At 43.3% G+C, this 17,939-nt stretch overlaps 1 protein-coding gene and 1 long non-coding RNA gene across 2 annotated transcripts in view; both read right to left on the bottom strand.

The window, feature by feature from the left end:
* Nucleotides 1–17,939, bottom strand: part of LOC129380402 (synaptic vesicular amine transporter-like) — a 1,298,997-nt gene that overhangs the window by 915,957 nt on the left and 365,101 nt on the right. The window lies entirely within an intron of this gene.
* Nucleotides 155–7,937, bottom strand: LOC126544223 (uncharacterized). The gene is made up of 4 exons (XR_011892390.1): nt 5,665–7,937; nt 4,625–4,693; nt 3,488–3,568; nt 155–2,290 (listed from the first exon to the last, which is right to left on the bottom strand). It is a non-coding gene; the product is annotated as an uncharacterized lncRNA (long non-coding RNA).

The raw sequence follows: 17,939 nt of genomic DNA on the forward strand, positions 1-17,939 counted from the left end.
GTCATTTTCCAGCATTGTAGTACAAGATTTGTTAAACTGGTTTCGCAGAATATGAGCAGTATACTGTTAAATTAGCTGTTTATTTGCATGCACAAGTTCAGGTTCTCAGTTTGGTTGCATGACGAATTGCCATACCTCAATAGCTACAAGAAAAAATGTTATTAGAGTTTAATAAAATCCAAACAGTAATAATCACAACAATATAATGACATACATTTCTTTTGGTACGTATACAGCCCATGTCTTGACACTGTATAAGTTCAACTATACATCGCAAGTACTGTGTCCTGACCACTATTACTCACATGTGTAAAACCATCACAGCAATTCTTCAACAAATATCACAGTGATTAGTGACATACACTTTGTAACTGCTTTACATGAGCATAATGTATACAAATGGTCCCTGTGTACCTACACATGACTAGTGCCACCCGAGTACTATTACTCACAGGTGTAAAACCAACAAAGCAGTTCTTTAAAAATATCACAGCGCTTAGTGACGTACATGCTGTAACTCCCTTGTAAAAGCTTAATACAAACATGTGAGCACACAGAAAGCTAGCAGTGGGCCTACATGGAAATACCACCGCCTCAATACTAATTCACAAGTGTAAAACCAACCAAGCAGTTCTTTAAAGAATATCACAATGCTTAGTGACATACATTTTGTAACTAGCTTATATAAGCTTTACACAAACATGAGAACATGCACAAAGCTATCGGTGCACCTACATAGAAGTGCGGCCGTCTGAACACTATTATTTGCAAGTGTAAGCTCAACAGAACAGTTCGTTATAGTGACGCCCATTTTGTAACTGCCTTATACAAGCTTAGTGCAAGCACAAGAATGCGGAAAAAAAATAAATTAAAAACTTGCTCTATGAATACACAAACAGATCAACACAAATGGTAAACACCGCTTTGAAGACACTTGACCGTGACAAAGCGCAGTGCTGTGCCGGTTGAAACTGCCATCCACAAAAGTATTGAGCAATGCTTAAACCACACGCAATAAAGTGCAGAAAGACTGCGTCTCTAATGTAATTATTTTCATTCAAATTTCTTGAATATAGGGCTCTCTTGCAGCTAAGGCATCTGATCCAACTGACCTGATTTTACACCTGCTAAATGCATACAATGCACTCAGATATAACTGGTAATATTAATTATAAAAGGCATTTAAAAACTTGATAGTATGATGAAGATGCATGACTAGAAAAGTTCTGTCCCCCTCGTACGTGTTAAAAAGGTGCAAGTACGGCACATGTTCTTTTTTTCCGCAATTTTTGCATTAATGGACACCCGGGAACCTCCAACCCACAAAAAAAGAAGGTACTGCTGTGTTAATAGTGTTATGAATAATTTTTTGTGAAAGCTTTTTACAGACAAGTTGCAGTCTCGTTTCTGGAGGTTGAGCTGTATCATGCAAAATAACATGGAAAGTGGTCACATGGGAGCATGACACTATGCCATAATGTTCGTTTCAGTTGACTCTCTTGCCCTACAAGTCATTGCTCACTGTGACCAGTGATGGAACAGCAGTGTGTGTGATTTTCAACACACTTCTGTCCTATGCCATCCTTACCAGAGTCGGCGGCACATAGATACCCAAATTTCGATAGTGTTGCTTTCTCAGGTGGTTGTTTTTGATTTGCTCAATATCAGTTGGCACTTCAGCTGCATCAAACTTCTTTTTTACCTCTTCAACAACATAAACAACAATCTTATGACACCTGTGTTGTCCTTCTAGTTGCCTACAAAGACCAGTTAATCTAACAACAACACTGACAGTCTCTACTATCTTCTAATGGAGAAGATGTGTGTCCCGCCATGTGTTCCACATTCTTGTCGCTATGTGGGCTGGCTGGGGAGGCAACAACTGTAATATGTTTTCATATCTTAAAGTGATGCTTGTACTGTGTTATAACACTTAACTTAGTCTTGCACTTGCTGCACAAGAACACTGGCTCACAGTCGTGGTGAAAAGCTTTTGTATGTTGAGCAAATGAGTTGTATGCACTACAAAAAAAGTCACAGTGATAGCACACATGTTGCTGTACCAGGCCTGGTGCGGTTCCTTCTGACACTGCTGCTGATGCTGACACACTGCTGCTTGCCTCGTACACTGTTGCAGCTGCAGTAGACACGGCCGTCTCTGTATCTATTGCTGCCGTGCCACCTGTCATGGTAACTTCAGGTGGTATCGGGCTCACTTCTGCAACAGAGATGTCGTTTGCCCCTTGAGGGCTCTCGTCATCAGGGCCAATAATTTCGTAGGCATTGTCTCCTGCATCGAAGAACCAATAAGAACAGCCTGAATTAATAAACATAGCTCTAAAAAGTACGGACATCAAAACTTAACCACAAGCTTTGCACATCAGTGACCAGGCTTAATGAATAATACTTGCAGGAGGAGTTACACAATTGTGTGTGTACATTACAGTTAAGCCTCATTAGAAGAGATACTCAAGAGGCACGGGAAACATGTCTCTCGAAACCAAAAATTTTAAAACACTGAGGAGCCAGACTAGATCACTTTATTATGCATCATCACTAAAGTATGTTTAGATATATCTGAACGTATAATTGCTCAGGGTGGCTTAAAGGGTCCCTAAACCACTTCTCGACATTTTTTGAACATTTCAAGTAAACACGCGCATCAAAATTAGACTGCCGTCACAATTGACGATGCCAAACGCCACAGTGCGTAGCACTGTGGGAGCACCACAATATGAAGAAAACGACCCCGTGTGCCTCTCTGGACCTATCCTGCACCCCCCCGTTTGTCCTCATGACATAAGGAAACAACTTGATTGCAGTAATGGCTGCATGTGATCCGAGTTGATTGAAACAAACAATACGTAAGGTTTCCCTGTATGTAATTTTATCAGAGTGCTTTTTAGATGTCCTGCTGGCGATTCTGGCTGCACGATGTTTCTCATGCTTTTTGGCACGATTCCTTTCTTTTCCACTCCCCTCTTTTTTCTGGTTTTCTCCCCTTTCCCTTCCACCTTGCGTAAAATAGCACACCTGAAGTATCAAATCTGTTGAATTATTGTGTGTATAAAACCTGTTAACATGCGGGCTTCTCTGTGGTCTGTGTTGTAGCTTTGCGCTGTACAAGTCAATTCGAAATGAAAGATGGAATGTCCCTGCCTTTAGTTTAATTGTATGAGGATATAAATATATATATATATATATATATATATATATATATATATATATATATATATATATATATATATATAATGTGTGTGTGTGTCTCTCTCATGTTTTGAAATATATGTACATTCAGGAGTGCCTGCATGCTCTTCTCCCCTGCTCCAGTGACGAAAAGGAGAGGCTTTTGTATCTACCATAGTAAAACATTCACAGGTTTTCGCTGTGCCCGTTACATCACTTATCATATGGATCTGTCACAATACAGAGTAGCAGTGGTCCATAATACTAACCCATCCGAACATAACTATAAATTAGCACATACCGACATGCTGTGAAACAGCTGTTGCAAAGCCGCTGGTGCTGGCAATTTCTGCAGAACTGCAGTGGTACAGCTGAGTGCCACCTGTATAGTGACAAATGCATATGCATGTTAGCAACTCACTAGTTGCTGATGGTTTCATAAGCTTTACACTACACAATAAAGTAATCTAGACAACTTTGTTTGAACAAATACACATAATTAGGACACCATTTAAAGACTAACACGATAAATTGCCCCCAATCTCCCACTCACTAAGGGATAATACTACTGAAACATCGGTGGAGAGCTCAGATTAACACAGCCCATAAAGGACAAGCTTTCTTTGAGGAAAACAGCTATAACAGCGGTTAGTTTTCTTGATCATTTTATGTGCTAGCTTTGATTTAAATGTCATGCAGTACTATAAAATATGAAGTGCCGCATTTCCAGCAGCAGAAGGCGTCGTCAGCCTCATGGTACAACTGATTTTTGCACTGTTTGTGTCAGTGAGCCGACACATACAAAGAAAACCGAATTCACACATACATATACAGTGCCAAGTGCACTTCTCCTTCTGAAAACGCAGCCACCAGTTCCAATGTTGCTGAAAGGAAAGGTTATATAAAGTGCGAGACTGCACGGAACTGCCACTTATGACTGTAAATGTATGGTCTGCTGATTGCAGAGGTAGTCACATGCTATTTCTAGTCTCTTTTAGAAGCATTACTAAAGAATAAATGAATATCTATTCATAAGTCACGAATTTCATGCATCCACAGTTTGGCTAAATAACCTGTGAGAAAAAGACATGTTTACCTGGAATAGCAACCTTTTTTCCTGCTGCAAAACTTTCCTTCGAATTATTGAAATAACTTCACAGCGTCATAATGCGTTTCTCGCAACTACTTGCCGGCAGTGGCGAGTTAGTGTTTATATCCGACTCATTAGGCGACAATACTGCCAAACACAAATGCTTCACGAACACGAGAACACGTCCCTCGCAGAGAATAGCAACCATATATGCCTCTGTGAGACATGATCACACCTTTGTGGTCAAAATGTACATTAGAACGACACCACCATCTCATTTAAAAAAAAGCCTCAGTACAAGGCAGCAGCCAACTGCATAATGTGAAATTGCAACTGATGTCCACTTACTGGTGGCCTGTGTTCGAGTCGCTTCTGGCAGTTGACTGGGTGCTGAGAAATGCACGTCCTGGGTTGTCCCTACAAAACATACAGGATTATGTCGAATGTTGAAAATATATATACACCGGCATTTCATAAGTTGCAAAACAAATGAGTAAACTAATAAACAACTGTAATGTAAGCAGAGTACACATGATAAGATAGGTTGTCAACTTGTAATGCATTACGCGAGAAACCTAATGCATAGGAAAGACTATATTTATACACACGAAGCTGACACACAATTTAATTCGCTCTAGGTTTTTCCGTGCAGTATATTCAATTTATTATGTCTTGTGGTTAGAGCAAAATTAGTCTAAATTACGCACTAAATTATGTACCCTGGAAAACTTTTCTTCAGTATGCACCTGTGCGCACTTCGAATGAGTAGCGTTGTAAAATTTACATACATGGCATTTAACATAGTTGCTGAACACGGATTTCCTTTGCCCTGTGTCGTGTACAGTGAGCTACATATATCTGCCCCCCCCCCCCCCCTTTTTGTACTAGCCATACTGCGTGCCATTGCACCTATACGCACGTCGATAAACCTCACGACACAGAAATAAAAAAAAAAGCGCCGATCACCCATGCCTGGGGGCCTAGGGGGCCTAACCTAACCAAGCATGGGCTGTTGCTTTTTATAGTAAACACAGGCACCGTGCTCATTGCAAGTATGTATCATGTCACTAAGCAAATATGCAATTTCATTGTACCACTATTTTTTTATCACATGAATGTATCTGTTGAGAGGCAAGACAAAAAGCAGTCACTTCTCAGAACTAATCAGCTTTTTTAAAACACATTTCTAACTTTTCAATGACACTTGCTGCTATGTGTTTGTCTCCAGAGAGCATACTTGATTTGACTTTCCAATCGGAGACATTACATAAATATACTATGTTAAGATGACTGCCTGGAGCACGTGAGAATTTTCATCTTGGTGTAACATACTGTATCTTGATTTTGTTTACATTTGGTCAAATGGTACACCCAATATACCCACATACTAGTTTTCTTGTCCAAATTGCATGCCAATGTATTTTGATTTTTTGACATTGGCTCCTCTGCACTACGTGAAGTCGCGCTGCACTGGCTCTTTCACATCCTCGTGTCCTTGCAGCTGCCTTTTTGCGTTATATAAAGCAGGTGCCTGAAAAATATCGTATGCAAAAGTCAACACAAGGGCATGGTGCAAAACAACATCAAGACAGTCAAGGCCATGGCAATAAAAGAAAGTCTTAGCTCTTAGTCTTCTTAGTGAAATGCATGCAAAACATCCAAATGACTGCAACAGTCAACAGCTAAATTAACTTCAATTTTAGATTTACACAAAAAAAAATAACCGACAGTTCATCCTCGTTCGGCACGAATGTTCGAATACTCCTGCTAATGAATAGAATATTGGTCATTTTCAGACATCATAGGTCTGTCATGAGTCTGGTGTATCGCAAACACCACTTGTGACACATCCTAAGCACGTGCCCAGTGTGCCCCCCGCACCATCCCTGGTTGTGCCACTGCTGAAGCCATAATTTGAGGATTATAGCTGCAAACATGACGCTCAGTAGGGATTAAAATATTGTCCTTCAGTTCAATGGATATATGGATGTGCCTATAAAAAAGGGCAACAAGGTTTGTTATGGCAAGCTTACCCACATTTCAACACTAACAAGAAAGTTCACTGCGACCTGCATCTAAGCTTACTAAAAGGCATGAACTTATTTTCATGTATGAGGTGCGCAATGGAGTTCATTTTTTACAGACCCGACTTACTGCTGCAGTTTGAAATCTAGCATTTTAGATCCTTGAAGGCATGTAAAAGTTGCAGTTAAACCACATATATTAGTTTATTACACCAACCTATTGTTCTGTGTACGACAGACTGGTAACACGAAATTAAAGCAACATTTTATTTTGATATTTTATTTCTCTACCAAAAATATTCAAGCGATAAACACATTTTGATCTGCCATGCAATAGCAAAATGCGCACATTACGCTTGTAACCCCCAGAGGAAGGCTGATTTAGCTATTCATATGACATAACTCTGACACGCCAACTCATATTAGCCAATGCAAAGGCATGTCCAAAACAATAAACGTATGCAAAGCGCCCTTGCAATTGTAATTCCACACAGCAGCCGTTATATTCGATGCCGATGCATAACTAGCTGCTCGACAATTCACCGAGTTCGTAGACATAAGCATCCTTTCAGTTTCGCACCGTGCACGAAAACCGCAACAGGAGACAAAACCAGACCTACCTATAATCACACCATTTCAATACATGAGCAAAAACAGTTCAGTCTTAGGGATAAACACTGTGAGAGCGATTTAGTGCGCGACGGCGACGAGCGACAAAACGGGCCGTCGCTTGAACAGATGGCTCGGTTCTGGAAATCTAGAAATCGTCGCTCGTCGCCCGAAAGTGCTATGAGCGACTAGCCAATAGCGCGAAGCCGGAACTGGATGCACATCGCTCAAATACTACCGATTGTCGCGCGGAACGAGCAAATGATTCAATTTTTATACGTGCAAGGATAAGAACCTACGGCAAGACCTCCGGAAATATTTTATGCTACTTTTTATAGTAAAATACATCAACGTAAATTACTAAAGCACGCGTCACGCGTGATTGCAGCCCTCATGCCGGCAACACCGGGGAGGCGTCGCTCAATATCGTCGCTCGCACGGAGTACGACTTGTAGGCGACGAGCGAACGCGACAGCCATCTCCATCGCGTCGCTTGTAGCTGCCGCGCGCAAGATCGCTTATGTGGGGTTTATACTTTTTTCAGCATAAAACATGGATTCCTCATGCGTTTTCAGTAAGTTCAAGATAACGCGCCCAACTGACCTCTTGCAGCATGCAGCTGAATGCCTGCGGCAAAGTTTCTAACTAGCACTGGTGCTGCACGTAACTTCAGTGGTCGCAGATTCCCCCTGCGCGAGACACCGTCAAGCGCGCGGTTTATTTATAAAAAAAGCATGTTGCCAGCAAAATGACGCCTTCTGTTATGTGATTCCTTAGTTCAACAGCGTTCCGTACACAGTATACTGCCAAACTGAATAAATTCAAACACACAAAACGCACGCTAATCACGCTCCGCATAGGCTCGGAATCACAGGCTGGTGAGCGAACCATTTTAAGCGTCCTCTCGCCTGGCGTCTTATTGAACATACCATAGTTCTGGCAGCGTTTGCGATCTTTAAAGCTCTTACGGACAACGGCAAAGTGATAAAATCACATGCAGTTATCGCGACGACTGGCTTTTTCGATTGACATCGAAAGACACAGCGCGTGCGCCTAGTCCTTTGTCAATCGCGTCGGCTAAGCGCAGCGACGACTTCCTGGCGATAGCATGACATATACGGACAATGTGCACCTAAGTTAGAATTCACTTACCGTGGAGGATTTGCTGTTATATCCAAGGCATGACGAACGAAAGTCGTGTTTTCGTGGCGACGCGAGATGGCTGACATACGATCTCCCTTGGCTGGCCTTTGCTGCTGCTGTGCTGCTCGGCGGACGGTCACCTTTCTCCGGTGCTGTGTTGTTCCGCGATCTTGAGCGCGCGCGCGCGCGCGGTGGAGCAACTCCGAGTGAAAAAGTAGACCGCTCGCTACGCGTTCCTTTGAACTGCGGCGGCCTGTTCTCTTAGAAGCAAAACGATGTGTTCTTTGCTCAGCGTGCATGAATGAAACATTGCCATGTTCGGGGCCAGCCACCTACAGTTGAAGCAGAAGATTACGCTACGTTTTGTTCTCTATTGCCGCAAGAGTAGAACGGGCATTCTACTCTCTCTCTGAATGGGAGAGTGAAAAGCACATTTCACTCTCTCCTTGGTGAGAGAGTGAACAATGCATTTCACTCTCCTCGACATTTTGCGAGAGTAAAACGACGCTTTGAAGAGTGAACCGGCCGCTTCACTCCTGCGATACCCTTCCTAGTTTTTAGAGTGTAGGGAAGTGGCAAGTGGGAGCTGAAGGACGGAAAGTTAGGCCGAAAAAAAAAAATCCGGAATGCGCCGTGCCAAATACAGGCAAAGACGAGAGGTTGTTGACACGGAAAAGCCAAAACGTGCAATTAATTTTTTTTTCTGTCAGGGGCATTCATACAAGGAGCTTACTAAACATGCACGAACAAACAAATATATTGGAACAGGCGCATCATGATTATGTCACCGCAACATGCCATGCATGCTAAACAAACAAACAAACGTTTCGCTAATACATATACGCTCCATCTCGATGCAATATAAAACGGTTCCATCAGCTCTGTGGCACTGTAATTCTCGATTCTCCTCAGAATCCTGATCCTCCAAAGCCGCGGAGCGCACATGCAAAATATAAAATGCGCGGGCAAATTCGCAATACCGTTGCTTCTTATGGAAAGCGCATGTTCCCATGCACGATCAATAAAGCAGCGGCTAATTCGCCCATTATGCGACTTCCCCGGCTTGCTACGTTGTGCAGTGGCTTTTCTCTTTAGGGGGCGCATTTCGGTGACGTCGAAGTGCAAAAATGGCGGTGTACAATGTATGGAGTTGACATGGGAGAACCACAGGTGGTTCCACAGATTGTCGCAGCTTGCAAACATATTTCTCGTTCCTGCGCAGTGTGCCTGTGATCAGTGCGTTAGTTTTCAAAACACGTTGTTCAATCTCAGCAAGTCGTAGAACACTAAAAACCGACAAGGCGAAAATTGGCTTATTACGGGCCGATGTCCTGCAAAGAAAGCCAACTATTACCCTATATTGGCAAATGCGTTCGAAAGTCGGTCCAATTATTCCCACCTTGTTGAACGGCCGTGCCAATATTGCTTACTGACTGTGTAATGTGGGCCAACATTGGATCTCCATCAGAATGGCACAGCCAATATTGTTTACTGATTGCGTAATGTGGGCCAACGTTAGATCTCTATCAGAATTGCACAGCCAATATTCGCGCCACGCTGTTAGCCTTAGGCCATCATTGGGCCAGGAATCAGAATGGCACTTCCAATATTGGAACCCCGCTGTTAATCTCAGGCCCTCATTAGGCCAGGAACTGCCAATACGTTTCCAACGTTGGCCCGACCTTACGTGCCACCTGGGATCAGCCTAATGCACACAGTGGCAGCGTTACCAAGCAAAAGTTGTGCATTGCGCCATGTAGTCGTTTGATTAGGAAAACGAATTCATGGGAACAAATATCTGTCCCAAATGTAGTTTTGATAAGCACATTTAGGAATAGTCTCGATATGAGACGCTTTTCTAGGCCGGTGCACTTCACTCGAGTCAAGGGCGCATTTTCAAGGCGCTCCTCGGTGTAGGAAAGGTGGAGTAGTGTTCATGAAACGCAGCGGCGCCTTTAGTGAAGGAAGCCCCGTCGCTTCGACTTGGCAGAGTGGAGGAGAAGCTTCACATGAAGGCGTGTTTAGGAATGCGGGGGTAACTACTGTTCTAAAATTTTGGGTTAGCTCAAGACGCGTCTGCATGCATTTCAAATATCCAGAATGTTGTCACGGATTCAATAGTGAAAGAGCATTATTTTATCATACTGCACCCGTGAAGCGAATACTGGCGTACATTCTCGATTACATTTGAGCAGCCGAGATTGCGCTGCAATGTACGAGCATTCCAATCTGATGTACCAATGCCTTGATCCGTATGTCAGATTCAGAGGAAGCATTACTTTGCTCACAGGCATATATATGTCCTTTGAGCGTTATTTTGAAGCGCAAGCTCGCCTTATAGTGAGTTACAAGCGTGACTAACCCCAGTATTCTTAAACACGCCTTCACTCAACGCTTCTCCTCTACTCAGCCAAATCAAGGCCACGGCCCTTCCTTAACTCAGGACACCGCTGCATTTCATGAACACTACTCCACCTTTCCTGCGCCGAGCAAAGCCTTGAAGTTGCGCCCTCGGCTCAAGTGAAGTGGACCGACCGAGAAAAGCGTCTCATATCGAGACTATTCTTAAATGTGCTTGCGAAAATTACAATTATTTAGGAGAAATAAGTGTTTCCGCTAATTCGTCTTCCTAATCAAACGACTACATGGCGCGAAGGACAAATTTAGCTCAGCAACGCTGCCACTGTGAGCACATGGTGACCATTCTACAGATAGATCAAGCCGGACCTGTGTGTGAGGTCTGCAACAATAACACCGCAACACCTGAGAGCATAGCACATAGCTGAAAACTAATAAAATTTGCGTCGGAATTTGTACGCTGCTCTTCATTTCGTAGTGCTTCATTGGTGGTTGACGTTGCGGTTGTTAATCGCGGTTATCATGAGTGATATTGTCCGTTTCTGTATGGAGACCGAGCCGGATTGACTTCGAAGGGGGCCACAGACGGAACGGCCGATTGGCAGCTTTGTTTACCTTGAAGACGGAGTGGTGCTGAAAGTTTACTGAAAACAAGAACAGGACAGAAAATATGGGTGAGTGAACTATTTTTGCCTGGAACCACATTATGTTGATGTCCAAAATCAAGAAAGGCGCTGACAGGTGGAATAGCACACTGTGGTATAAAGTTTGTAAACAGGGAGAAGGTGCCTCAGAGAGGCTGGCCAACGTTTCGATAGGAGGACCTACCTTCGTCAAAGGCGGCCAGGTGTTCCTCGGCATGTTAGTTATAAAGGGTTAGTGCAGTGACGCCACGTGCGGTTGTTGTCGGTGGAGGTTGATTATAAAGGGAGAGACTTCAAATATAATGAGCGCTGTCGCCTGACGTGTGTGAGCGTGGTTCCGAAGACGAGGGGACAAGAGCGGGAGAGTGGTAGCAAGGCGGGGAGAAAAGAAAACAAAGAAAAGGACAGAAGAAAAGGGGGGACACCAAGAGCAAAAAAAGGACAATAAAGAAAAATAACGGGGGGGGGGGGGGGCATGGGAGGGCATTGGAGAAGCGAGAGGAAGGGAGCATTCGGAGGTGTAGTTGGCGGCACGTTTTTGTGGCTTTTAGAAGAGGCGGTCAGGCGGTCAGTGCGCGAGTAAAAAAAAGACTTGAAAAACATGAGTTGAAAGAGTGACTTTAGTAGCATGGCCGCAATGCGGCGAGTAATTTTGAAGGAGTTAAGACAGCGACAAGGAGTCTGGGAACCATACATGGGGTAAGTGGAAGGTAGCGACATCGTCTTTCAAGGGACGTTAGCTCCAGTCGCTAAACGTAGGTATCGTTACGGCGGTATACAGAAATGGCGATACCCTGTGTGGCTGAGGCGCCGAAAAAGGTATGCTGACGTCTGGGACTTTGGAATGTGTTAGTGAGGGAGTTTCAAAAAATATATAAAAACAGACAAAAAAAGAAAAGAGAGGGTGGAACGGAAACCGGAATAAGAAAATAGGAGAGTGACGTGCACAGAAGCGGGCGGGGGCCGGTATAGATGGGGAAAAGGGGTCGTGCAGTTGATATAAACGTAAAAACATGCAACAGTATAATAAATTGAGTAGTAGGCAGGAAAAAAAATCGAAATGGAGGAAGAGGTGAGGTTAAGAATTAAGGGTAGCTGGTGGCTTAATGTGTTTTGTGGCTTGGTTGATCATATGAGAATTTCAGATTAAAATTACCGCTTTTAAAGATTCTAAGCTGCTACGAATTCGAAGTAGTTATGTGTTAGAACTAATTCAAGGAGAGACAAGCAGATTTCAGTAGTGTGCATTGTGCTTAGACCGCGTTACAGTACCAGGCTTCAGGTATCAGTACAGATACCTGAAGGAACACTTTCCACCAGGCCCACACGCGCCATACATAAGATGCCTTAGTGGGGCGCAAACATCAGGTTTTCTCCCGCTAGTTTGTGATACGCCAGTTGACACCACACACTTCATTATCAATGTAGCCACAAACAACCTCAGTACACAGAGCACCGCGGAAACGAACGAGTCCATGAACGTCATAATACGAACTATTCAAGCTGCTCGCCCAAACGCACATATAACCGTAACAACTGTCGCTCCCCGCCTAAAAAACAAGCACAGCCCACAAATCCACCAAACTAACGCACTCAAGACGCAAAATGAGGAGGCTAACAAGCTCAACTCATTAATTTTCAACATAGAACACTTCCAAAAGAACGTTGACACGATGCACCACGCAGAAATACACGACGCACCGAATGAACACCTAGCTTGGGACGGTTACCACTTAAACCGCCAGAGGAATACAGCTAGTTTCTCAACACATCAATCCTTTAATAAGGACAAGTACAGAAAAAAACACTCTTGAAATCCACCTCAAATACCACCCCCAGCAACTCTGCCGACCATGCCACCCCGAACAACACAACTGCGATAGTCACCTCAAGAAAGCTCGAAGCACAGAGCGCGGAATGTGGAACAACCCCCTGCACAAGTGCTACAGTCACCTCAAAAACACTCGGAACACCGACAGTGGAATGTCAAACGAGCCACAAGACACACATTACACCAAAAACGAGATCAACCACAGTGCAAACAGACACAACTGTAACAGACAACAGAAAATCCGCCACCGAAGTTTTCACACAGACGCCCACACGCGTGCCTGCAGACGCACAAAGTCAAACAGAAACCGAGCTCAAGTTAAGCCACGCACGCGGTAAAAAACCTGCCACATAGAAGAACACTCCACGCAAATCTACCCTAAAATGACAAATAAATGACAGCCATCGCAAATCAATAACTCTTTTCTGCCACGAATCACCCAATTCCTGCAGGCTATAAAACATAAGAAAAACATGCGATCTATACCTGCCATCTGAATACCTACACTATCTGGACAGAGAAAAATATAATCCCTAAAGGTCTAACACTGAGCGCTGTACCAGCTCTGGGTACCCTCCCACCGCACCATCGTGCAACCTGGCAAATAACATTGCACAATGCCTCACTTTCACTTTTAAATATCCTCAAGGAGCACTGCGAAGAACAAATAGAAAGTTTTAGCCAGAGACTACTGAACATTGCTCTTACACCAGTCGAGAAGAAAGATTAAGAACATTACGACGAAAAACAGTCTAGAAAGTTGGTTCAAGAACAAAGGAAAAAGCTAACCTTAGTCAAAAACAACCTTCCAGGCAAACAGCCACCTCACACCAAAAAGAAGGACCTCGAGTCTAGAAATACCAGACGTGACGGAAACTTCCACAAAATTAAACCACTCCAATTTTGTAGGCATTTCAAAAACATTAAGCAAAATAGAAATAGGCGTAATCAGCAGGGTCCTAAACTTTTGTCCCATGAAACACACCATAAATGAGTTCGACCTTCACAAGGACCTCTCAGAATTTTCCCGACGAATGCGTGTCACACACTTTTTCGCAGACAACACCAGACACCAGGACGACACCACTTAAAGCCCAATCGACTTGGACTCCCGAACCAGAACAAGCCATAGAACTTGACATATACCTTAAAACTGTCAGTAAATAAATTATAAGCCAGTCCAAGGCATCTGAGCGACCTTAAAACATAACTGCATCGGAAAGTCATATCAATTCAAATCTTAGTTGCCGGAATGACATTTTATTATAAAGGAAGCAGATAAGGGTGCAAGTATTGTTATATGGCCAGTAGAAAAACACAAGCACGAGGCTTACAGTCAACTAAGCAACCCAAAACATTACCGTAAGCTAGATAACGATCCCACATTATCCTACGCCGTGACAATTACAAACAGGCTGAAATCTCTTTTGGCTGATGAATTGATAACACCGTTGAAATACAGAGGTCTTCATCCAAGCAACAAAACTACCGGGCGTTTCTAGCTCCTTCCAAAAATTCATAAAATTCCATCCACTGAACTACAAACCGCTATTATTCCATGTCGCCCGATAGTATCAAACAACAACACCCCGACAGAGAGCATCTCCAGATTCCTTAACCACTTCATTGGTGACTTGCCAAAAGCACTTCCGTCATTTGTACAAGATAAGCCCCACCTGCTGAGAATTATGGAGGACATTAATACTAAAGGCACACTACGCCAAACATAATTCTCTCAATACTAGACGTCACGGCCCTGTACACCAACACTCCAATCCCTCATGGGTTATCTTCGATAAAAGAAACGTTGTCTAAACAGAATGCACGCTACCGAAGTCTACTTGTCTCACCTTGAATTAGTTCTAACACATAACTACATGGAATTTGAGGAAAGTTACTACCTACAGGTACATGGTACAAGCATTGGTACGGCTTTTGCAATAACCTACGCGAACATATTTATGAGGATTTTAGATACTGATTTCCTATCACGCTGCAGTGACAAACCCCACACATACCTACGATAGATAGACGACATATTCATAATATGGGGAGATGGCCAAGACAGTCTAGATAAATATGTAGCATTTCTAAACAGTTTTCATCCAACAATAAAATTCACATCAGAATCCTAAACTGAGCGCATAAGCTTTCGGGACACAACAACATACAATGACAATGGGACGCGAAAGACAACGCTATATAGGAAACGTTACGACAAACCACAGTACCTAGAATATACGAGCCACCATCCCAGACATGCCAAGCCACACGACTACGTCACATTTGCCTTGAAAACCAAGACTACATAGATAGACTCGATCACTTTAAGAAACCCTATCAAACAGGAACTACCCAAACAGTGACCTTCGAAAAGCCTACACCACTGCAACCAAACTTGATCGAGCGAAGGTCCTCAAGCCCCGCCCCAGGATCACAAGAATAACAATGCCTCTTCTTACTACTAAATTCTCAAACGCCCTCCCAAACGTGAATAACATCCTCAGTAAATACTACCTAATTCTCACCAGCAGCCAGAAAATTAAGATTTTTCCCGAACCGCCAAGAGTAGCTACAGACGCAACACTATTTTTAATGATATTCTTGTTCATGTCAACCTAAGGACAAAGCCGTAGGTGGGAACCCGTCTATGTGACCGCCCCAGGAGCTATACATGCAGACATATTCAATCTACTACTACAGTAAAAAATTGACCTTTTTCATCCGCGATATGGCAACAGTGCGTTCATGACCCCAGAGGACTTCCGGTCAGCCATTTGCAAGAGTCCAGTTAGCCATGGAAAAAGGAGTATTTTGCCGCATAGTATACCGTGGGCACATATTCTTGATCTTTTCAGATCTAAAGAACGTGCGCCATGCGTCAAACTCAAGTGTGGGCTTTCTTTTTTGCTGCACTTAACAATACAATTCATGCTCAAACACTCGAAATCCCCAACAAAACTGGTGCCAGCTGGAGGGTCCTGTAAGTTTATAGGCTATTGTAACTTGCGTTGCTGCTGAGGGCTTAACCGGAAGTGCTCTAGAAACTCGGTTTGTAAGCATGAAAAGGGTCTATACAGCGTCAAATAACGCACAAAAGGTTTCGGGTTTCACCTACCCATCAAGCAATGTAGTCTACTGTCTAGAATGCGCCGCATGTAGCAAAAAATACATAGGTGTGACTGGACAACAATTTCATACAAGGCTCAAGGGTCACGAAGCGAACACAAAACACCATTTACCGAAAACACTAGCGAGCCACTTTCATAAACATGGCCGTATATTCGACAAACAACGCTCTATATATTGCAGTGCTGCAGTGACCATAGGATGGTAAGAACGCGAATTAGCCTGGACTTGAAGTGGGAACGGAAGAAACTAGTACATAAGCAGCCAATCAATGAGTTAGCGGTAAGAGGGAAAATAGAGGAATTCCGGATCATGCTGCAGAACTGGTATTCGGCTTTCACTCAGGAAGAGGACCTTAGTGTTGAAGATATGAACGACAATCTTATGGGCATCATTAAGGAGTGTGCAATAGAAGTCGGTGGTAACTCCGTTAGACAAGATGCCATTAAGCTATCGCAGGAGACGAAAGATCTGATCAAGAAACGCCAATCTATGAAAGCCTCTAACTCTACAGCTATAATTGAACTGGCAGAACTTTCGAAGTTAATCAATAAGCGTAACACAGCCGACATAAGGAAGTATAACATGGATATAATTGAACATGCTCGCAGGAACGAAGGAAGCCTAAAAGCAGTGAAGAATGAACTAGGAGTAGGCAAGAATCATACGTATGCGTTAAGAGACAAAGCAGGCAATATCATTACTAATATGGATGATGTAGTTCAAGTGGATGAGGAGTTCTATAGAGATTTGTACAGTACCAGTGGCACCCACGAGGATAATGGAAGAGTGAATAGTCTAGAGGAATTTCAAATCCCACAAGTAACGCCGGAAGCAGTAAGGAAAGCTTTGGGAGCTATGCAAATGGGGAAGGCAGCTGGGGAGGATCAGGTAACAGCAGATTTGTTGAAGGATGGTGGGAAGATTGTTCTAGAAAAACTGGCCACCCTCTATACGCAATGCCTCATGACTTCGAGCGTACCAGAATCTTGGAAGAACGCTAACATAATCCTAATCCATAAGAAAGGGGACGCCAAAGACTTGAAAAATTATAGACCAGTCAGCTTACTGTCCGTTGCCCTAAAAGTATTTACTAAGGTAATCGCAAATAGAATAAGGAACACCTTAGACTTCTGTCAACCAAAGGACCACGCAGGATTCCGTAAAGGCTACTCAACAACAGACCATATTCACACTATCAATCAGGTGATAGAAAAATGTGCGGAATATAACCAACCGTTAAATATAGCTTTCATTGATTACGAGAAAGGGTTTGATTCAGTTGAAACCTCAGCAGTCATGGAGCCATTACGGAATCAGGGTGTAGACGAGCCATGTAAAAATACTGAAAGATATCTATAGCGGCTCCACCACCACCGTAGTCATCTATAAAGAAAGCAACAAAAGCCCAATAAATCTGCAGAAAATTAAAGTAATGTTTAGCAGTATCGGAAGAGAACAGCAGTCTACGATAGGTAGCGAGTCACTGGAAGTGGTAAGGAAATACATCTACTTAGGTAAGGTAATGACCGCAGATCCGGATCATAAGACTGAAATAATCAGAAGAATAAGAATGGGTTGGGGTGCGTTTGGCAGACATTCTCAGATCATGAACAGCAGGTTGCCATTATCCCTCAAGAGAAAAGTGTAAAACCGCTGTGTCTTACCAGTACTCAGGTATGGTGCAGAAACCTGGAGACTTGCGAAAAGGGTTCTACTTAAACTGAGGACGACGCAACGAGCTATGGAAAGAAGAATGATAGGTGTAGCGTTAAGGGATAAGAAAATAGTAGATTGTGTGAGGGAACAAACGCGAGGTAATGACATCTTAGTTGAAATCAAGAAAAAGAAATGGGGCATGGACAGGACATGTAATGAGGAGGGAAAATAACCGATGATCATTAAGGGTTACGAACTGGACTCCA

This window comes from Dermacentor andersoni, chromosome 1, assembly GCF_023375885.2.
Source record: "Dermacentor andersoni chromosome 1, qqDerAnde1_hic_scaffold, whole genome shotgun sequence".
NCBI classification, from domain to species: domain Eukaryota; kingdom Metazoa; phylum Arthropoda; class Arachnida; order Ixodida; family Ixodidae; genus Dermacentor; species Dermacentor andersoni.